At 41.9% G+C, this 22,943-nt stretch overlaps 1 non-coding gene and 2 pseudogenes across 1 annotated transcript; all 3 read right to left on the reverse strand.

Annotated features, from left to right (window-relative positions):
• Positions 1–5,789: 5,789 nt before the first annotated feature.
• On the reverse strand, positions 5,790–6,730 carry LOC119923024 (annotated as a pseudogene).
• A 10,754-nt stretch (positions 6,731–17,484) lies between these two features.
• Positions 17,485–18,440, reverse strand: LOC119923000 (annotated as a pseudogene).
• Positions 18,441–22,300: 3,860 nt separating this feature from the next.
• On the reverse strand, positions 22,301–22,439 carry LOC119923030. The gene has a single exon (XR_005448751.1). It is a non-coding gene; the product is annotated as a small nucleolar RNA SNORA7 (small nucleolar RNA).
• Positions 22,440–22,943: the final 504 nt, after the last annotated feature.

Consider the following 22,943-nt stretch of genomic DNA (forward strand, 5'->3'; position numbering starts at 1 on the left):
TTTGGCCTAATGGAAGGAGCCCAGTACCGGCAGTCTGAGGACCTGGGTTCTAATACCAGGTCAGCCAATTGTCTGCCATGTGACCCTGGGCAAGTCACTTCACAGCTCTTAGAAAAGCAGCAAAGCCTAGTGGAAAGAGCCCAGGGATGGGAATCAGAGGACCTGAATTCTTGTCCCGGATCTGCCACTTGTCTGCTGTGTGATCTTGAGTGAGTCACTTCATTTCTCTGTGCCTCGGTTTCCTCATCTGTAAATGAGGATATAAAGGATGAAAAATGGAAATTCTCCCTCCCACTTGGACTTTAAGCCCCATGTGGAATGAGGCTGTGTCCTAGCTAATTATCTGCTTAACAAATACCTCAGTCATTACAATTAAGTGGATGGCGCATAGGTGCTTGATACATAGTAAACACTTAACAAATACCATAAAAAAAGGAGGAGTAGACAGTTCCACTGTGGGGAGAGGAAGCAGAAGATTCCATTGTGGCTTTTATTGAGAAGCCGCGTGTCCTAGAGGAAAGAGGCCGTGGCTGGGAGTCAGAGGACCTGAGTTCAAATCCCAGTTCTGGGATTTCAAAATGGGTTCAAATCCCAGCTCTGCCGATTGTCAGCTGTGTCAGAAGTCACTTTTCACTTCTCTGGGCCTAAGTTACCTCATCGGTAAAATGGGGATGAAGACTGTGAGCCCCCCGTGGGACAACCTGATCACCTTGTATCCTCCCCAGCGCTTAGAACAGTGCTTTGCACATAGTAAGCACTTAATAAATGCCATCATTATTATTACAATACAACAATAAACAGACGCATTCCCTGCCCACACCAAGCTTACAGTCTAGGGTGAGTAGACAAGATCTCTGCCCTTAGGGAGTTGACAATCTTCCGTGGTCTGAGCTCTCAGGAGAGGACAATAGAGTTAGTACGTAGGATTCCTGCCCTCATGGAGTTAACAGTCTAGAAGGGAAGACAGAAATTAAAAATGGATATGTAGCTAAGTGCTGTGGGGCTGAGGGTGGGGTGAATAAACAGAGTGTAAATCTACGTGCAAGGGTGACACAGAAGTGAGTAGGAGAAGAGGAAATCAATTCATCAGTCAAATGTATTAAGTGCTTCCTATGTGTGAGGCAATGTACTAAGCTCTTGGGAGAGTAGAACACAACAATATAACAGACACATTCCCTGACCACAGTGAGCTTATGGTCTAGAGCGAGAGATGGACAAGGATGTAAATAAAGAGAAGCAGCATGGCTCAATGGAAAGAGCACGGGCTTGGGAGTCAGAGGTCATGGGTTCGAAACCCAGCTCTGCTACTTGTCAGCTGTGTGACCTTGGGCAAGCCACTTAACTTCTCTGGGCCTCAGTTCTTTCATCTGTAAAATGGGGATTAAGACTGTGAGCCCCATGTGGGGCAACCTGATTACTCTGTATTCCCCAAGTGCTTAAAACAGTGCTTTGCACATAGTAAGCGCTTAACAAATACCATCGCTATTATTAAATAAATAAATTTCGGATATGTGCATAAGTGCTGTGGCACTGGGACGGGGGACAAATAAAGGGAGCAAGTCAGGGCGACCCAGAATGGAGTGAAAGAAAAGGTAGAGAAGGCTTAGTCAGGGAAGGCCTTCTGGAGGAGATGTACCTTCAATAAAGCTCTGTAGAGGGGAACATAATTGTCTGTTGGACATGAAGAGGGAGGACGTTGCAGCTCAAAGGCAGGATGTGGCCAAGAGGTCGGAGGCAAGATAGACAAAATCAAGGTCCGGTGAGTAGGGTAGCAATAAGGGAGTGAAGTATATAGGCTGGGCTGCAGTAGGAGAGTAGTGAGGTGAGGTAGACGTGGCAGTGATGATGATGATGGCATTTATTAATCACTTACTATGTGCAAAGCACTGTTCTAAATGCTGGGGAGGTTACAAGGTGATCAGGTTGTCCCACGGGGGGCTCACAGTCCTCATCCCCATTTTACAGATGAGAAGTTAAGTGACTTGCCCAAAGTCACACAGTTGACAATTGGCAGAGGCGGGATTTGAACCCATGACCATTGACTCCAAAGCCCGAGCTCTTTCCACTGAGCCATGCTGCTTCTCGTGATGGGAGATCACGATGGTGGGAGATCATCATCAGTGATGATGGTAAGGAGTTTCCATCTGATGCGGAGGTAGATAAATGATGGTATTTGTTAAGCACTTACTGAGTGTCGGGCACTGTACTAAGCTCTGAGGTGAACACAAGCAAGTCGAGTTGTACACAGTCCCTGTCTGATGTGGGGCTCACAGTCTCAATCCCCATTTTACAGATGAGGTAACTGAGGCACAGAGAAATGAAGAGACTTGTCCAGGGTCACACAGCAGACAAGTGGCAGAGCCAGGATTAGAACCTATGACCTTCTCACTTCCAGGCCCGTGCTCTATACACTACGCCACACTGGGCAACCTCTGGAGGTTCTTGAGGAGTGGGGAGATGTGGACTGAACGTTTCTTTAGAAAAATGGATCCAGACACCTGAGTGAATTATTAGCTGGAGTGGGGAGAGACAGGAGGCAGGGAGATCAGCAAGGAGGCTGATACAGTAATCAAGGAACATCTTACCCTGCTCTGATGGGAAAATCTGAGATGAAAGGTATTGCAAAAACATTAGGACAAACTTCAGTTTTTGGGTAGGTCTGGATTATTTTAAGCAATAATAATAATCAGTTCATAATGATGGTGTCAATTCAAATAAAACCTGCATCATAATGTTGGTTGTTAAAACATCATCCTGCCCTTCAAGAGCAGTTGGGATCCACACTACTTCAAAACACAAGTTTCTTTCATACCTGTTTTGCTGGCCCGGAGCCCCTGTGCTTTAGCCCACCACCAGTAAAATAATAATAATGATGGTATTTGTTAGGCACTTACTTTGTGCAAAGCACTGTTCTAAGCGCTTGGGGGATACAGAGTAATCAGGTTGTCCCAGAATGAGAGGATAAAGATGAAAAGTCTTGCAGAAATTAACTGTAAGGGGAGTTTGCATGAAGACTTTACATCTGCATGTTCTCAAACTCACTTGAGTAGGCTGGCTTTGAAGACCCTGTTGAAAATTAAAATAGGAAATACTGCATGCAGCAGATTTCTCCTTTTCCACCTCAAATACTCTGTGTTTACTCAGGAAAAAGTGGAAGACATTGCATGAAGCAAATTCCTCCCTTTCTTCTCTGCTTTCTCAAAGAGTCTGGAGGCCTTGAAGATCCACGAAAGTACAAAGCAAATCGCTCCTTTTCCGCTGCAAATATTTCTTCCCCTCACTTGAGGTGTTAGGACGTAAAGACCCAGAAGAGAATTAAGTTCATCCAATTCATTCATTCAATCGTATTTCCTGAGCGCTTACCATGTGCAGAGCACTGCACTAAGCACTTGGAAAGCACAATTCGGCAACTAATAGAGACAATCCAAGCAAAGCAGGTAGACAGGCATCAATAGCATCAATAGAAATAAATAGAATTACAGATGTGTACACATCATTAATAAAAATAAATAGAATAATAAATATGTACATATATACACCAGTGCTGTGGGGCGGGTAGGGGGGTAGAGCAGAGAGAGGGAGTCGAGGTGATGGGGAGGGAAGGAAATGTGAGGTATTGCATGAAGCAAAACTCCCTTTTCCCCTTCTAACATTTTCTCTGCTCTCTTGAGTTAGGTCATGAAGACTTAGGAGGAGAATTATTCATTCATTCATTCAATCGTATTTATTTAGCGCTTACTGTGTGCAGAGCACTGTACTAAGCGCTTGGGAAGTACAAGTTGGCAACATATAGAGATGGTCCCTACCCAACAGTGGACTCACAGTCTACAATTACCGAGGAGATAGTGTAAGAAGCAAAAATCTCTCCTTTTTCTCTTCTAAACAGTCTCTGCTTCCTTGAGGTGGTAAGTGTTGAGAAGCACCAATGGAAAGATCCCGGGCTTGGGAGTCAGAAGTCATGGGTTCTAATCCCGCCTCTGCCACTTTCATTCATTCAATCATATTTATTGAGCACTTACTGTGTGCAGAGCACTGTACTAAGCGCTTGGGAAGTACAAGTTGGCAACATATAGAGACGGTCCCTTCCCAACAACGGGATCACAGTCTAGAAGGGGGCTCACAGTCTGTGACTTTGGGCAAGTCACTTCACTTCTCTGTGCCTCAGTTCCCTCATCTGTAAAATGGGGATTAAGACTGTGAGCCCCACATGGGACAACCTGATCTCCTTGTATCCCCCCCAGCTCTTAGAACAGTGTTTTGCACATAGTAAGCATTTAACAAATGCTATTATTATTATTATTATTATTATTATTATTATTATTATTATTATTATTATTATTTTGAGGACTCAGGAGACAAGTTAGGGGAAGCTGTCACATGAAGCAAATATGCCACCTTTTCCACATAGAAAATTATTTGCTCACTTGAGGAGTTAGGAAAACATTAAGAAGTAAGTATTGTGAAAAGGGCAACTCTCTTTTTCCTCCCCAAATATTTTTTTCTACTGTCTAGGAGATAGGCCCTAAAGACCAAGAGAAAATTAAGATAGATATTGCATAAAGCAAATCTCTCATTTCCCCCTCAACTATTCTCTCTGTTCTCTTGAGAAGCAGCGTGGCTTGGTGGAAAGAGCAAGGGCTTGGGAGTTAGAGGTCATGGGTTCTAATCCCGGCTCCACCACTTGTCAGTTGTGTGACTTTGGGAGAAGTCACTTCACTTATCTGTGCCTCAGTTACCTCATCTGGAAAATGGGGATTAAGACTGTGAGCCCCCCGTGGGACAACCTGATCACCTTGTAACCTCCCCAGTGCTTAGAACAGTGCTTGGCACATTGAAAGCGCTTAACACATACCATCATTATTATTATTGAGGAGTTTGGCTTTATAGACCCAGTACAGAATTCAGGGTTAGATATGGCATGGAATGAATCTCTCCTTTTCCTCAAATATTCTCACTGCTTGCTCCAGCCTAAAAGAACCAGAGGAGAACTGGAGACACTGAACAAAACAACCTCTACCTTTATACCTCAAATATTCTTTCTGCTCACATTTGGCCCTAAAGAACCAGCAGAAAATTTAGTAGATGGCATTGCATGAAGCAAACGTCTTCTTTTCCTCCTCAAATATTCTTTGCTCCCTTGAGGAGTTAGGTCTTAAAAACACAACGCGAGAACTAAGTTGGAGATGGAGCAAATGTCTCCTTTTCCTTCTCTAACATACTCTCTGCTTGTTCAGCTACAAAACTCGAGAGAATTAAATGGGAAACATTGCATAAAACAAATCTCTCCTTGTCCACCACAAATATTCTCCATGCTCTGGAGAAGTTTGGCTTTAAAAACCAAAGAGAGCATTAAGAAGTTAATATTGCACAAAGCAAATCCCACACTTGAAAGGAATTTAAATACTTTCCGATCATTGAAAACCAGAACATGGATCAGTTTTAAAGTGTTTGCTTAAATAATGTGAGTTGTGGTTAGTTGTAATATTAATGAATATTATGGCATTTTTTAAGTGTTTACTATGTTTTAAGCACTGGTGTGGATACAATGTAATCAGTTCAGATGCAGTCCATGTCCAACATGGGGTTCAAAATCTAAAGAAGGGAAAGAATAGGTATTTAATTCTCATTTTACAAATGAGAAAACTGAGTCACAGAGATGTTAAGTGACTGGCTCAATGTCACACAGCAGATACGTGGTGGCACTGAGATTAGAACTCAGGTCTCCTGACTCCAAATTCTGTGTTAGAGTCATAGCCCTGTAAGGAATCTATTGTTCCTTATATGTTTCATCACTGAAAATGTTTCTCTAAAACTTTTTTAAAAGCATCCTTCACATCCTTGTTCCTTAGACTGTAAATTACTGGATTCAACATGGGAATCACAACGGTATAAAATAGAGACACCACCATGCCATGCTCCAGAGAGTAACTTGAACTGGGTCTGACGTACGCGGCGAATCTCGTACTGTGATATATGGTTACTCCCGCCAGGTGAGAGGCACAGGTTGAAAAAGCCTTGTGTCTCCTCGAGCGGAGCGGATCCTCAGGATGGCAGCCAGGATGTAGCCGTAGGAGACGAGCACAATCAGGACGGTGACCACCTCGATAGAGCTCACAAAATTGAAGAGTAGCAGTTCGTTGATGTGCGTATCAGAGCAGGAGAGGGATAAGAGTGGAGGGATATCACAGAAAAAATGCCTGATTTCATTGGAGCCGCAGAAGGATAAACTGAAGGTGGTGGATGTATGTAAGATGCCATGCAGGAGGCCACCAGTATAGGAGCCAATGATCAGCGACACATAGATTCTGGGTGACATAACGGCCATGTAGAGCAGAGGATTAGAAATGGCCACATAGCGATCATAAGCCATGGCAGCCAGAAGAAAACTCTCAGTGGTTCCAAAGGTTACCAAGGAAAGCATTTGTGTGGCACAGCCAGAAAAAGAGATGGATTTATTTCCCACTAAAAAATTCACCAACATCTTGGAGGTGACCACTGAGGAGTAGTAGGCATCCAGAAAAGATAGGACACTTAAGAAATAGTGCATGGGATTGTGAAGCCGGGAGTCCATTCTAATCAGTCCAACTATGCCTAGGTTCCCCACCAAAGTGAAAAGATAGATGGCTAGAAACACCAAGAACAGGATGATCTGTATCTCCTCAGGAACCTGGAATCCCATCAGAACAAACTCAGTTACAGTAGAGTTACTATGCATGTTCACTGCCACCATGTCCAATCTGTAAATTGTGCAGAGTATGGAAATTAAGAACTGAGCTGAAATTATCCTTTTATCATTTGTAAAATGATTTAGCCTTACATAGACATTTATCAGATATTGATCGATGAAGTCAGTGTATTTATTCAGTGTCAGAGCTCTGTTTTCTTCATTCTCCTTAAATGAAAATGACCCAATTCAGTAGACTGCTTTAGAGTGAAATATGGACTGGATTCCCTTGAAAGCATCATACTGTCTAAATTTCAAGACGTTTTGCAAATTTCATCTTGATTTCAAACTTTCTTTGCTTTAAACATTCCTTCTTCTTATCTATCTCCACAAGCCCAGAGAAATGGAAGCATGAGTAACCTGGGTGAGTTTGAGTCCTAGACAATTTAGATAAACAAGAATTTTTAGAAATCACACACAATTCCATTCCTTTCATAATTGATTTTGCACATGAATGTTGCTTCTCTCCCTTAGGCCTCTCTAATTTTTCCTTTATACAGTTGACATGTCACCTTTTCTAAGTGGTATATGTAAGATATCATTCCCATCTTTCAAAAACTCCAATATCCACCTATTTCTTCTTTAGTGATGGAAACCCACAACATTTTTCTTCAAGGTTCTCCATCTGTTGCTTCAGTCTTAGCTACTGGGCGGGACAGGTGAGAACGAGGCACAGTGAGGAGGTCAGCAGCAGAGGAATGGAGTGTGCAGGCTGGGCTGTAGAAGGAGAGAAAGGAGGTGAGGTAGGAGGGTCAAGGTGATGGAGAGCTTTGAAATCAATAGTGAGAAGATTGTAATGTACTCTCTCAACGGCTTAGTATAGTGCTGTGCACACAATAAGTGCTCAGTAAATATCACTGATTGATTATGACCTCTCATTCCACGTCTGAACGGTGAAGTTACCCACGTGGGTTTGTTTGTGAAATATAAGAGGATGAATTTATACTATACAGTGCTGGAAAGGGAACTAGAGAGTGTGTGACCTCTCAATAGCTCTCTAATCTTATAATTCCAATCTTATGATTCGACTTTGATCTGTACTACAGCTAATAATGCAAATCTGGGACCCCAAAACCACTATTTCCAAAGGTAAAATTGGTTTTCCCAAAATTATCAAAATATTTCCCTCAACTTTCCATTTCCTTTTGTTCATTCAAACACAATCAAAGCTCAGTCCTGGTGAGGATCACACTTCTTACGGAGAAACAAACTAGTGCATATGGATGCAGACAGTCTAGATTTCAGTACATCTCAGGGAAGTATTTTATTGATTCATTGAAGGGAGAGGACTCTAACTGATCTATTGGCCAATTCTTTGGTTCTTGTCCTGTAAACAATGAAATCAGCTTAAGAAATCTGCCCCGTTTTCTAATTCAGAAGCCAAACCTGCCCCGTGGCTACAAGGCATGGCCAGGTCTAACAACTGACTTCAGTTGTCACTACCGAGTGACTGGCTTATAGACACACCAAGAGCGACATGGAAGAGATCGAAATATATCGGGCTAATACATGGTTTGGGATATATAATAATGTCAGTTAGCATGGACTCATCTAAATTATCATTACAATCATCATTACATTTGTTCATCACTTTGTGTCAAGCATGTTCTAAGTGCTGGGGTAGATACAAGTTAATCAGTCACAAATGATTTAAAATAGAGACTACTTTTGATTAATCAGAAATAGAATTAGATTTTTATAGAAAAATCACTCCTGTTCATGGCCAAATAACACGTTATTCACTATTTCCCATCATATATGTTATCGTCCCATTAAAGATAAAGGTGCAGATAACTTAAAATGTTTGGAGCATTGTTTTAAAGTCACATTTCTTAAACCTCTCCAGCATAACCAGTTTCCAAAAGAGTAGAAAATGTCCCAAAATCCATGTGGTGTTTGGAGCCAGAAGAGAATGTCTGTGACACCCCTTGTTTATATTAAGAGGGTCAGTCTCTGTTTCTTCAAATACATTTATGTATAGGAGAGATGATTCAAAGAAAAAGCTCTCTAGTCCTTTGAGGTTGCAAAAATTTTTGACCCCCAATAAGAACAGCTCTTCAGCCATTGTAAACCACTTTGATTTCATAGAGAGCTTTCCAGTCTAGTATCACCAATTATTTCTAAACAAAGAAGGCATCATAATTAAAATTACAATAATGTATGCAATGAAAAACAACAGAAGACAAGCATACCATATCGAGTTATAGCCTTGGGGATTCAATTTATCTGTTCTTAGTTCTTGAGTCTGCTAAGTTATTAAGGAAAAAAAAAAAGCTACCACCCACTCTGTTCCCAAGTGCATTTTGACGGTGTTCAATGTTTCTCCTCTCAACGTCTCAAATCCTAGTACTTACATAGAGATCGAAGGGGGCATTTCTTCCTTAGTTTCCGAAGCCGCTAATGTGAAGGGTGAGGAGGTTTTTTATCTTGTGTTTGATGACATATGGGACCTGATCTCTGAAGCATTTCATCCTCAGGAGAGCAGAGGAGCTATAATTAATCCTACTGAAAAATGGCTGATTTCTTATTTGTGTGTTGAAATTCGTATAGTTGGAGCAGCATGGCTTAGTGGAAAGAGCACAGGCTTGGGAACCAGAGGTCATGGGTTCTAATCCTGACTCCACTACTTGTCAGCTGAGTGACTTTGGGCAAGTCACTTCACTTCTCTGTGCCTCACTTATCTCATCTGTAAAATGGGGATTAAGACTGTGAGCCTCACGTGGGACAACCTGAATGCCTCGTATCTACCCCAGTGCTTAGAACAGTGCTTGGCGTACAGTAAGCATTTAGCAAATACCATTATTATTATTATTATTATTAGGAAGCAAGTCAGTGCCGGGCTGTGCAGGGGGTTAAATGAGCTTTTTCCCATTGAGGTTTCCCTTTAGACAGTGATTAAAGTGGCTCTGACAGGAAGCAGTGGAACAGGAGTTTGGGGAAAAAATGCTGAGGGGAAATACCATTTTTCATTTTAGCCTTTAGGTAACATTTTTGTCTATCATCTTGGATTCTTTTCCTTATAGAAGCACTAGTAGTAGTAGTGGAAGTAATAATAAAATGTTGTAGTAAGTATAGTAGTGTTATTTAAATAGAAAAAGCAAACACCTGCTCCTAAATAGCTCGTTGTAATCATGACAAAGAGAGATGAGCTGGAGGTGCTGGGTGGTGGTAGTTGTTTCATCTGGAAGAGTTGGAAAAAAGTATCCTCTTCCTCAGCCTTCAGTTTTTCCCTCTAGACCGTTAGCTCCTTGTGGACAGGGAATGCACCCACCAACTCTATTATATTGTACTCTCCCAAGTCCTTAGTACAGTGCTCTGCACATGGTAAGTGCTTGATAAATACCATCGATTGATGTTAGTAATGGCATATCACTGCATGTCCTGCACTGTATTAAGCACTTGGGAAGTAAAAACAACACATTGCCTCCCCATAAGGGCTGTAAGTGCCTTGTGGGTAGGGAATGTGTCTGTTTGGCTCAGTGAAAAAGAGCACAGGCTTTGGAGTCAGAGGTCAGGGGTTCAAATCCCAGCTCCACCAATTGTCAGCTGTGTGACTTTGGACAAGACACTTAACTTCTCTGTGCCTCAGTTCCCTCATCTGTAAAATGGGGATTAAGACTGTGAGCCACAGGTGGGACAACCTGATCACCTTGTAACCTCCCCAGCGCTTAGAACAGTGCTTGGTGCATAGTAAGCACTTAATAAATGCCATTATTATTATTATTATCATCATACTGAGCTCTCCAGTAAGTGCTCAATAAACATAATTGAATGAACTAATAGGGAGCTTACACTTTCTAGTGGAGTAGACTGGCATAATAGTACTTAGAAACGGTGGATCAAAATTGAATATATAACAATTGAATGTATAACTGTATAAATGCATGTCCAGAAGTCCTGAGGAGGACTTAAATTGGTACTGAAGTGCTAGAAATGGCTGGCAGGTTTACATGACTTGGGATGCTGGGAATTAATTGGGGAAAGTATATTGGAAGAGGTGGACCTTTCAGGAAGGTTAGGAATAGGGGGAAATTCTTAGCCTGTCAGATTTGGGGACCTAGGAAGTTCTAGGACAGGAAAATGGTGTGAGCGTAAGGGGAGAGGTGGGAGAATTGAAGGCATGTGTGCACAGTCAGAAGATTAGCAGTAGAGGAATGAAGAAAGAAGGCTGGGGAGCAGCAAATAAAGATGGCAAATATATAATGCGAAATAATTTGGTGAAGAGCCTTGAAGCCGATTATTGGGCCTGGAGTAAAGCCCATCACAGACACCATAAAATTCATCCCAGGTGTTTTGTTCTTGTTTTTATGGTATTTGTTTAGTGCAGAGAAGCAGCGTGGCTCAGTGGAAAGAGCACGGGCTTTGTAGTCAGAGGTCATGGGTTTGAATCCTGGCTCTGCCACGTGTCTGCTGTGTGACCTCGGGCAAGTCACTTAACTTCTCAGAGCCTCAGTGACCTCATCTGTAAAATGGGGATGATGACTGTGAGCCCCACGTGGGACAACCTGATCACCTTGCATCCCTCCAGCGCTTAGAACAGTGCTTTGCACATAGTAAACGCTTAACAAATGCCATCATTATTCATTATCATTATTAGTATGTGAGAAGCACTGTTCTAAGTGCTGGGGTATATTCAAATTTTAGCAGGTTGGACACAGTCCCCATCCCACAGAGAGCTCACAGTATAAGTAAGAGGGTGTATGATTTAATCCCCATTTAACCATTGAAGAATTTGAGCCACAGAGAAGTTAAGCGACTTGCCCAAGGTCTGGAATTGGAACCCAGGTCCTCAGATGACCAGGCCTAGGCTCTTTCCTCTAGGCCACACTGCTACTTTTCCAAGTTTTCCTTGACACCTGTCACCAGAGTTAGGCTAGCAATTTCCCTCCCCACTCCCCGGATAGGCAGAGTTGGGGCGCCGTGGGGAATCAGTATAGATGAGGCTCAGTACCGAGGGACAATTTGATTGAAGGGTTTCCCTGGTCCCATCAGCAGTCCTTTTCTGGGTTTGGAAACCTTGGCTAAAACAATTTTAAGAGACAGGATTGAGATGGAATGGGGCAAGGACAAGCTGGGTACTGGTTTTTGTAAGTGGGGTTTATGGATTAGGGCCCGACTTTGTTTCACAATCTATTTCACACTATTAGGAGAGGTCACTGGGGAATGTTCAAAGCGTTCTAGAAATTTAGTGACATGACACAATAAGTAAACACTATCTAAATGAAAACACCAAATATAGTACCTGAATCAAATTCTCAGTCTACACTAGATAATTATTTATATGTTTATTTATGTGTAAATAAATAGATATATATAAATAAATATATTTATTTAAATACATTTACATATTTACTATTCTGTTTATTTTGTTAATGATGTGCATGTAGCTTTAATTCTATTTGTTCTGATGACTTTGACACCTGTCTACATGTTTTGTTTTGTTGTCTGTCTCCCCCTTCTAGACTGTGAGCCCATTGTTGGGTAGGGACCATCTCAATATGTTGCCAACTTGTACTCCCCAAGTGCTTAGTACAGTGCTCTGCACACAGTAAGTGGTCAATAAATATGATTGAATGAATCAATGAACTAGGTAAATTCAACTGTGACAGGAGGTGATGATTCTGGTAATTCAGGAAAAACAAAAAATTCTTTCACAAGAAATTCTCAAACTGAAGAAAATGTATTTTCTTTCTTGAAGTATTCATTCATTTATTCAATTGTATTTATTGAGCACTTATTGTGTGCAGAGCACTATAATAAGCACTTGGGAAGTACAAATTGTCAACATATAGAGATGATCCCTACCCAACAACAGGTTCACAGTCTAGAAGCATCTGGATAATTACTTCAATTACTTCACTTATTATTATTATTAGTAATAATAATAATACTAATAATAATTGTGGTCTTTGTTAAGCTCTTACTACATGCCTAGCACTGTTCTAAGCACTGGGGTAGATGCAGGTAATCAGGCTGTCCCACATGGGGCTCACAGTCTTAATCCCCATTTTGCAGATGAGGTAACAGAGGCCCAGAGAAGTTAAGTGACTTGCCCAGAGTCACACAGCTGACAAGTGGCAGAGGCAGGATTAGAACCCATGACCTCTGACTCCCAAGCCCGGGCTCTTGCCAATAAGCCATGCTGCTTATTACTGAACCTGGCTGAGAATTGTCATTTTTCAAAAATCTCATCTAAGTGTTAAACAAAATTTAATAAAAAATAATATGAATCCTGAACCTGGCTCGGAATTGTCATTTCTTGACATCTCATCTAGGTGTTAAACAAAATTTAATCAAAAATAATATGAATCCTGCCTATCAAGAGCATATAGTCTATCACAGAAAACAAAAATAATGTAATGTAGATGCAAAGGCCTGGACAGATGAACATAAACATTCATCATCATCAACAACAACAATAACATTTTTTTAAATGATAAGTTTTGAGGACATAGCCACACATGCAGGGCACAAAGGACAAAAGCGATTGTTTAAGGGGCAGGGTAAGAAATCATAGGCAGAGCACAGGCCCGGAAGTCAGAAGGACCTGGGTTCTAATCCAGACTCTGCCACGTGTCTGCTGAGTGACCTTGGCCAAGTCATTTAACTTCTTTGGGCCTCAGTTACTTCATCTGAAAAATGGGAATTAAGCCCTATGTGTGACAGGGACAGTGACCAACCTGTTAAGCTTGTATGTACCCCAGTGCTTAATACAGTGTCTGGCACATTACAAGTGCTTAAAAATACTATTAAAATACAGCAACAAAATAATAGACAAAGTAGAATAGAGACAAGGGAATAACTAGGGGAAGGGGAGGAATGAAGAGGGAAAGTAGTGTCTCTGAAAAGCAGAAACAATAGGTTGGAAATTTTCTTCTGTAAAACAAAGATCCCAAAACCGTTGACGTCTGGGCCTAAGTCTGGTCGTGAAATAAATAATAATTGTGGTATTTGTTAAGCTCTTACTGTATGCCAGACACTGGACTAAGCACCGGGGTGGATATGAGCAAATCAGTTTGAACATTATCCCTGTCCCACATGGGGCTCGTGGTCTCAATCCCTATTTTACGGATGAAGTCACTGAGGCACGGAGAAGTAAAGTGACTTGCCCAAGGTCGTACAGCAGACAGGTGGCAGAGCCAAGATTAGAACCCAGGTTCATGCTCTATCCACTACACCATGCTGCTTCTCAAATGAAGCAGCGAAATGACTGGCCTTCTTATTTGGGTGGTGGTCACACTAAACTCACAGCAAAAGTCACTGGCTGAAAGTCTGGGGACCTCACTATGCTGCGGACCATGGGCTTGCAGATGGTTGAGAGCAATCAAACCTCCCGTTTTGGCCAGCAGGACGACTTCTGCGAGCGAAAAACCGAGCACGAAAATGTGTCACATCCTGAGACTGAAAATGTTTTTCATTCATTCAGTCTTTCACTCATTCAATCGTATTTATTGAGCACTTTCTGTGAGCAGAGCACTGTACTAAGCACTTGGAAAGCACAATTCAGCAATAAAGAGAGACAATCCCTGTCCATAGCAGGCTCCCAGTCTAGACCATGGGCTTGCAGATGGTTGAGAGCAATCAAACCCCCCATTTTGGCCAGCAGGACGACATCTGCGGGCACAAAACCGAGCACGAAAATGTGTCACTCATCCTGAGACTGAAAATGTTTTTCATTCATTCAGTCTTTCATTCATTTAATCATATTTATTGAGCACTTTCTGTGTGCAGAACACTGTACTATGCACTTGGAAAGTACAATTCAGCAATAAAGAGAGACAATCCCTGTCCATAACAGGCTCACAGTCTAGAACGGGGGAGGCAGACTTCAAAACAAGTAAACAGTCATCAGTAGCACCAATATAAATAAATAGTATTATAGATATATAGACATCGAAACAAGTAAACAGGCATTAATATAAGTGGCTTTGGAATTCTTCAGCATCTCTACAGGGATCGAGGAGGAACATCAAAGATCTGTGCATGACAAATTACCAAGGAAGAAATATATGGGGAAATGAAGTAGGGTAATAATCCTAATTAGGTTTCCCCCTACGATGGCAATATAGAAGCTACTCAAGTGATACGTGTGGGAATGTGTCTACCAATCCTGTTGTATTGTACTCTCCCAAGCCCTTAATACAGTGCTCTGCCACATTAAAGGCTCAATCAATACCACTGATAATTATACTACTGTCTCCAGGCATTGAGAAGCAGCGTGACTCAAAGAGAAGCAGCATGGCTCGGTGGAAAGAGTCCGGGATTTGGAGTCAGAGGTCGTGGGTTCAAATCTCGGCTCCGCCACTTGTCAGCTGTGCAACTCTGCACAAGTCACTTCACTTCTCTGTGCCTCAGTTCCCTCATCTGTAAAATGGGGATGAAGACTGTGGGCCCCCGCCGTGGGATGACCTGATCACCTTGTAACCTCCCCAGTGCTTAGAACAGTGCTTGGCACATAGTAAGCGCTTGATAGATGCCATCATTATTATTATTACTATTATTATTGAATGACTAAACCATTCAGTTGTGTGATTTTTCTCCCAGTTTAGTTCTTGGTTATATAATAATCATAACAATAATGTCATTTATTAAATGATTACTGCATGCCAAAGCACCTTGGCAGACATAAAATAACCAGGAAGAACTGTCTCTGCCTATTCTAGGCTCACAATCTAAATACAGAGGATAGATATCAATGTACAGATGAGGAAACTAAATCACGGGGAGGTTTATTGATTGGCCAAGGTCTCACATAGAGGCCAGATAGAGAAGCAGTGTTGCCTAGTGGAAAGAGTACAGGCCTGGGAATCATTCATTCCTTCAATCATATTTATTGAGCGCTTACTGTGTGCAGAGCACAGTACTAACCACTTGGAAAGTACAATACAGCAATAAAGAGAGATAATCCCTGCCCACAATGCATTTACAGTCTGGAGTCAGAGGATCTGGTTTCTAATTCCAGCTCTGCCACGTACCTTCTGTGTGATCTTGAAAAAGTCACTTCACTTCTCTGTGTCTCAGTTCCCTCATCTGCAAAATGGAAATTCAATGCCTTTTCTCCCTCCCACTCAGATTGTGAGCCCCGTGTAGGGCCTGAGTATATCATATCTACCCCAGTGCTGAGTACAGTGCTTGGCACAGAGTGTTAAACAAAGAACACAAATATTATTATTATCATTATTATTATCACCAGTTGAATTACTGGGACTAGGATCTAGGTCTCTTGACATTCTAACCCATACTCTTTCTAATATTTACTATAGTAATAATAGATACATCGATTTTATTCACGACATAATGTACAACTCAAGACCCTTAAAGAAAAGAAATTTGCCCTCGATAGTTAAAATTTTCCTTGTCTCCTTGCTGCATACATGTGGTCCTCATGAAATTATTATTGTTTGGAAAGAGTCCCAGGTGAATGGAATGTAGGGATACGGATTACCTTTATATAGCCATCCAAGCATATATATGGATGTGGGCTAAAAAGATGAGAGAAAATAGTCCATTCCACATGGTGCTCATGTAAAGTTGTCCTCTGCAGTGCGGTGGCATTTGCCACATTTAGCACCTTTTCATGGTCCCTCAGACTTCATGACAGTCCATAGTTCCATGCTGTCTCTGAAGCAGTTCACAATCATCTGCATATCTTCTTCCAGACTTTCTTCAAGTTTTAAAAGTTCCTGAAGGATTATCTCAAATGATTTTGACCATTGTCTGAAGTCTGCTGAGTTGGAGGTTTCCCAGTGGAACAGAGGCTGTCCGAAAAACTTTCAGTTCTTGTCTCATCCTCAAGCCCAGCAGAATGAAACAGATTGCTTTACTCCATCTGACGATTAGGAAAGGATCTTAAAGTGTACTTCTAAATCCAGCTGAAATAATCACACAGCTGAGTAGCAGAGCTTCTGTTGTCCATCCAACTTAATTAATAATAATAATGGCACTTATTAAATAATAATAATAATAATAATGGCATTTGTTAAGTGCTTACTATGTGCAAAGCACTGTTCTAAGCACTGGGGAGGTTACAAGGTGATAGTGTTGTCCCACGGGGGGCTCACAGTCTTAATCCCCATTTTACAGATGAAGTAACTGAGGCACAGAGAGACACAAGTGTGCTGATGATATTGACTAGTTTTATAAAGCTTATATCTACAACATAGCTGTTCTTGCATTACTTTTATGCTTATGTTATCTGTTCAACTGATCATGCCATCTGCTTTTCCACATTTTATTCTGAAGCTACATGGTGATTTGGGAACTACATGGTTTACTATATTCTTCAGTAGTCAGCCTAGGAGGATTCTGGCTGGTTTCTATCCCTCCCTTGTAAACAATAAAGGACTGTTTGTGTTGTTTTCTTGTTTTTGTTTTTGTTTTCATTTGCTTTCTTAATATTGTTTGTTAAGTACTTACTACATGCCAGACATTGTACTAAGCACTGGAGTAGATACAAGCTAATCAGGTTGGACATACTCCCGATCCCACATGGAGATCACAGTCTTAATCCCTATTTTACAGATGAGGTAACTGAGGCCCAGAGAAGTTAAGTAACTTAACATTATAATAATAATAATAATATAATAATAATAATTAATAAAGAATTCCAAAGACCACAATAATGCACTAATAGCCCTCATCTAAGGCCAGTTCTCTCTATTTTCTGGGTTAGAAGTTATCATTTAATTCATAAGGTTGAGGGCAAGCCTATGATCCTAAACTCAGTTCACAATCCTTCCTTGCTAAATTACCCAAACCACCTAAATGATCACGGGAATTCTGTTTCTCAAAATCAGTTTCTTTAGAGCTTCCTTCACCTCCTTGTTTCTCAAGCTGTAGATCAGGGGGTTTAGCATGGGGATCACCACCGTGTAGAAGACTGACACCGCACGATCTTCATTCAGTGAATAGCTGGAACTAGGTCGTAGATAAGTAAAGATTAACGTCCCATAGAATATGATGACGGCTGTCAGGTGGGAAGCACAGGTAGAGAAGGCTTTGTGCCTGCCCTCGGCAGAGGGCATGCACAAGTTGGAGGCGAGGATATATGTATAAGAACTCAGAATGATCAATAACGTGCCTAACATATTCAATCCTGCACACGTGAAAATGATATTTTCATTCACGTGGATGTCTGAGCAGGAGAGTTTGAGGAGTGGAGGGCTATCACAGAAAAAATGTTGGATGACATTAGAGTCACAGAAAGACAGGCTACTTATGTAACTTGCATGAATCACTGAATTCAAGAAGCCTGCAACGTATGCCCCCATGATCATTTTAAGGCAGATTGTCCTGGACATGATAACTGTATAGAGCAGAGGATTGCAGATGGCAGTGTAACGGTCATAAGCCATCAACCCAAAAAGGATACATTCAGTTGTGGCCAAGGCAATGAAAACATACATCTGCAGAAAGCACCCCACAAAAGAGATGGCTTTCCTCTCAGATAATAAATCCACCAGCATCTTGGGGGTGACGGTGGATGAATAGCAAACATCAGCAAAGGACAAGCTGATGAGAAAAAAATACATGGGGTATGGAGTCGTGAATCCAACCAGATCAACAACATCATCTCCAAGTTCCCTAGCATGGTGACCACATAGACAGCTAAAAACAGGATGAAAAGAATGAGCTGGAGCTCCTTGGAGTCCACAATCCCCAGGAAGACGAACTCAGTCACGATTGTGCGATTTAGGTCAGGCATTTATTTATTCCTTATGATGTTCACATCCGGGTACACGTGGGACACGTTTTCTTGGATTCCCCATCAAACATTTAGAGAGGAGGCAGTATATCCACGCACCAGAGAAACCTAGAAGAAAAGCAACTCAGTAAGTGACAGGGCAAAACCATGAAGAGTTCTAGAGGGAATGTGTAAGAGCAGCTCGCTGAGAAAGGAGGCAAATAGAATGGTTTCCAATTTCAATTTGATAAACATGAAGGATTATCACTCAACTAAGATCAGGTACATTCAACTCATCTGTCAATTTAGAGTATTCATTTGTGGGTTATCTCTGCAGATTTTGCAGCGCTCATCAGCTGCAACCCTACCATCTGTCAGAATCTTCTCTTAGGAACTTTCTCCAGAGTATTGCGGAAAGAGAATGATTCTGGGAGTCATGAGGCCCAAATTTTGATCTCAACTCCACTGTTGGCCTGCTGATTGATGTCACGACTTCTTGACATCAATTTCCTCTTCCTGGAATGGGGATAGTAATCTCTGCCTCTTCCTACCTCCTGGATATATGGTGAGAATTGATTGAAATTGTAGATGTGCAAATTCATCAATTCATTCAACAGTACTTATTGAGCACTTACTGTTTGCAGAGCACTGTACTAAGCTCTTGGGAGAGTACCATACAACAATAAACACATTCCTTGCCCATAATGAGTTCATGGGCCAGGATATTTTTGGAAATAAAAAACAGTATAGGAATTCACTCTACAGTCAGGTTTTCCACTGCACAAGTGTTCACCTTCTGTTTTGAAGAGAACACAAATTATTCTTCTGACAACATGCTTCTAACTGGAAAGTGCCTAAAGAAATGATTGTGTGTAGGTGTGTAGTATTAGACTGTGAGTTCGTTGTGGGCAGGAATGTGTCTGTTGTTATATTGTACTCTCCCAAGTGCTTTGCACACAGTAAGTGCTCAATAAATACGATTGAATGAATGAATCAGACACAGAGTGTTTCACCATAAGTTTTCCTTAATGCAGGTTCTGCATTCCCCCTGCCTTTTCCATTAAGTACTCTCTCCAGGTATAATAGTGATGGCATTTGTTAAGCACTTACTACGTGCGAAGCACTGTTCTAAGCGCCAGGTATGCATGGAACTCGTTTTTTGGTTTCCCCATCAAATGTTTAGAGAGTAGAAAAGAGGGTGAGTCATTTCCACTGCCTTCTCACATCATCTGATGGGCCAAAGAAGCACTCTTCCTTTCCAGACGAGGTCTACCCTTTTTGGCTCTATCTGTGGTTCTGTATTGTCCACATTATTGCTCCCCTCCATTGGATGAAGATTACTGATAGCTGAGAGTACTTAATTCCTTTCTACCTCCAAGAGATGAGAAAATGAACAAGATTACCAGTGTGGCTCAGTGGAAAGAGCCCGGGCTTGGGAGTCAGAGGTCGTGGGTTCTAATTCTGGCTCTGCCACTTATCACCTGTGTGACCTTGGGCAAGTCACTTAATTTATCTGGGCCTCAGTTACCTCATCTGTAAAATGGGGATTAAGATTGTGAGCCCCACGTGGGACAACCTGATCATCTTGTATCTCCCCAGTGTTTTGCACATAGTAAGCACTTAACAAATCAATCAATCAATCAATCAATCGTATTTATTGAGCGCTTACTGTGTGCAGAGCACTGTACTAAGCGCTTGGGAAGTACAAGTTGGCAAATACCATTCTTCTTCTTCTTCTTCTTCTTCTTCTTATTATTATTGTCACCTCTGTTTTAGATTTTCCTCAAACACACACTAGCTTGCAAGTTTATTATTTTAGATGAAATGTGACTTTGGGCACGTGACTCTGTACAGAGTACAGTTTCTATGTACCCTTGCCTGGCTGAAAGATCTACTGCCCTGAATCCTGGATCGTGGTGTTGCTTTAATTTCCCACCATCCTACTTCCACTATTCAAATCCCCAACATGCCTCTCAATGCCAGCATCTTTAGCCAAGGGTGTCAGATTAAGGAGTGGGTTAGGAGCACTCCAGAGCTCTCTGCCCCACCCCCTCTCTTTTTTTGGCAATAAAATGGGTTATTTCCTAGAATTGCTCATCTGATACGAGGTTGTAGCAAGTTGTTGCCCCTACACTCCAGGGAAAACGTGCTGATTTGCTGCATTTCTCATAGATGAACTGACTTTAGTGTGTTCTAAGCAGTGCTACCCCCTCAGGGTCGCACCTGTAGAGCTTCCAGTACTCTACCACTCACTACTACAGGAGGGAGAGTCAAGCAGAGGCATACCCATTCCATTCCTAGCTTGGGCAGTGGCTAGTGAGTGGAAGGAAATCTGTCAGAAGTCAAACCTCACCTGTGCTGGGTAGCAGCAGCATGGGAGAGAGTCGAGTGCAGAGACTCGTTTAGTGTGCAGATGGAGGCAATTGTAAACAAATTCCCTATTTTTACAAAGATAACTCTATGGATAAATTACCAGAATGATTGCAGGTGAAAGTGGGACGTTCTGGGAGAGATTTGTCTATGGTGTCTCTTCAGGTTGGACACTACTCGACAGAATAGGACAACAAGCACTGCTAACACCTCGTCACTTGCCTGATGCATAACCTTGGGCAAGTCACTTAACTTCTCTGTGCCTCAGTTCCCTCATCTGTAAAATGGGGATTCAATACCCACCCTCCCTCTTACTTAGACTGTGAGCCCACTGTGGGCCAGGGACTCTATATGACCTGATTATCTTGTATCTACCCTAGCACCTACTATACTACTTGGCACACAGTAAGCACTTCGTTATGGTTCGGGGTAGATACAAGCTAAGCAGGTTGGACACAGTCCCTGTCCCATTTGAGACTCACAATATCCATTTTAGAAATGATAAAACTGAGGCATAGAGAAGTTAAGCGACTTGCCAGAGGCTACATAGCAGACAAACAGCAGAGCCAGAATTAGAATTCAGATCCTTCTGATTCCCAGGCTCATGCTCTATCCACTGTGCCATATTTCTTCATTTAAAAAAAAACACACTTAGCTTTAATTATCATTAAAATTCAGCAAGCCATAGCGGATAGGGCACAGGCCTGAGAGTCTAAGTTATGGGTTATTATCCCAGTTCCACCATTTGCCTGTGGTTTGACCTTGGGCAAGTCACTTCACTTCTCTAGGTCTCAGTTACCTCATCTGTTAAATGGGGATTGAAAATATGAGCCCCATGTGGGACAGAGACTGTTTCCAACCCAATTTGCTTGTACTCACTCCTGTGCTTAATTCAATGCCTGGCACATAGTAAGCACTTAACAAATATCATAATTATTATTATTATTAGCTAAATACTCATCTGTTACAAAGTTTGTGGCGATTGGAGGGCTATAGGAGGTAATAATAATAATAATGATGATGGCATTTGTTAAGCGCTTACTATGTGCAAAGCACTGTTCTAAGCGCTGGGGGGGGGACACAAGGTGATCAGTTTGTCCCACGTGGGGCTCACAGTCTTCATCCCCATTTTACAGATAAGGTAACTGAGGCTCTGAGAAGTTAAGTGACTTGCCCAAGGTCACACAGCAGACATGTGGTGGAGCCTGGATTCAAACCCATGACCTCTGACTCCAAAGCCCGTGCTCTTTCCAAAGGAAAAACTCATCATCCTAGGAACAGACTGTTTAGGAATCTCTTGCCTTGTCTTATTCTGTCGAGCCGTCTCTGAGCCATCGTGACACCATGGACGTGTCTCTCCCAAAACATCCCACCTCCAATTGCATTTGTTCTGGTAGTGTATCCATAGAGTTTTCTTGGTGAAAATACAGAGGTGTTTACCATTGCTTTCTTCCGTGCAGTAAATCTGAGTCTCCACCCTCGACTCTTTCCCATGTCACTGCTGCCCAGCACAGGTGAGTTTCATTTGTAGCAGAATTGTCTTCCACTCGCTAGCCACTGCCCAAGTGAGGAATGGAATGGGTTTGCCTCTGCTTGAGTCTCTCTCCCGTAGCCGAGACTGGTAGAGTACTGGAAACTCTCCAGGTGCGATCCTGAGAGGGTCTTAGGAATCTTTAGTAAAGTTTATTTATAAAATCCCCCAGTGAGAATTGCTTCTGGGTAATCTCAGCCCCAGACTAACTGGTAGTGCTATCTCCTAACCCAGTGCCCCGGATTATGCCAAGTGATGACACTTTTCCTCTTTCCACTTTTCCCCCTTTCCTCTGTTCCTCCTCCCCTCCCCATCACTCTGACTCCCTCCCTCTGCTCTACTCCCCTCCCCACCCCACAGCGCTTGTATATCTATGTACATATTTGTTATTCTATATATTTTATTAATCATGTGTATATATCTATAACTCTATATTGATGCTATTGATGCCTGTCTACTTGCTTAGTTTTGTTTTGTTGTCTGTCTTCCCCCCCTTCTAGACTATGAGCCCGCTGTTGGGTAGGGATTATCTCTATCTGTTGCCAAATTTGACTTTCCAAGTGCTTAGTACAGTGCACTGCACACAGTAAGCACTCAATCAACATGATTGAATGAATAAATGAATGACATTCCAG

The sequence above is a fragment of the Tachyglossus aculeatus genome, unplaced genomic scaffold (genome assembly GCF_015852505.1).
Source record: "Tachyglossus aculeatus isolate mTacAcu1 unplaced genomic scaffold, mTacAcu1.pri scaffold_136_arrow_ctg1, whole genome shotgun sequence".
In the NCBI taxonomy this organism is placed as follows: Eukaryota; Metazoa; Chordata; class Mammalia; order Monotremata; family Tachyglossidae; genus Tachyglossus; species Tachyglossus aculeatus.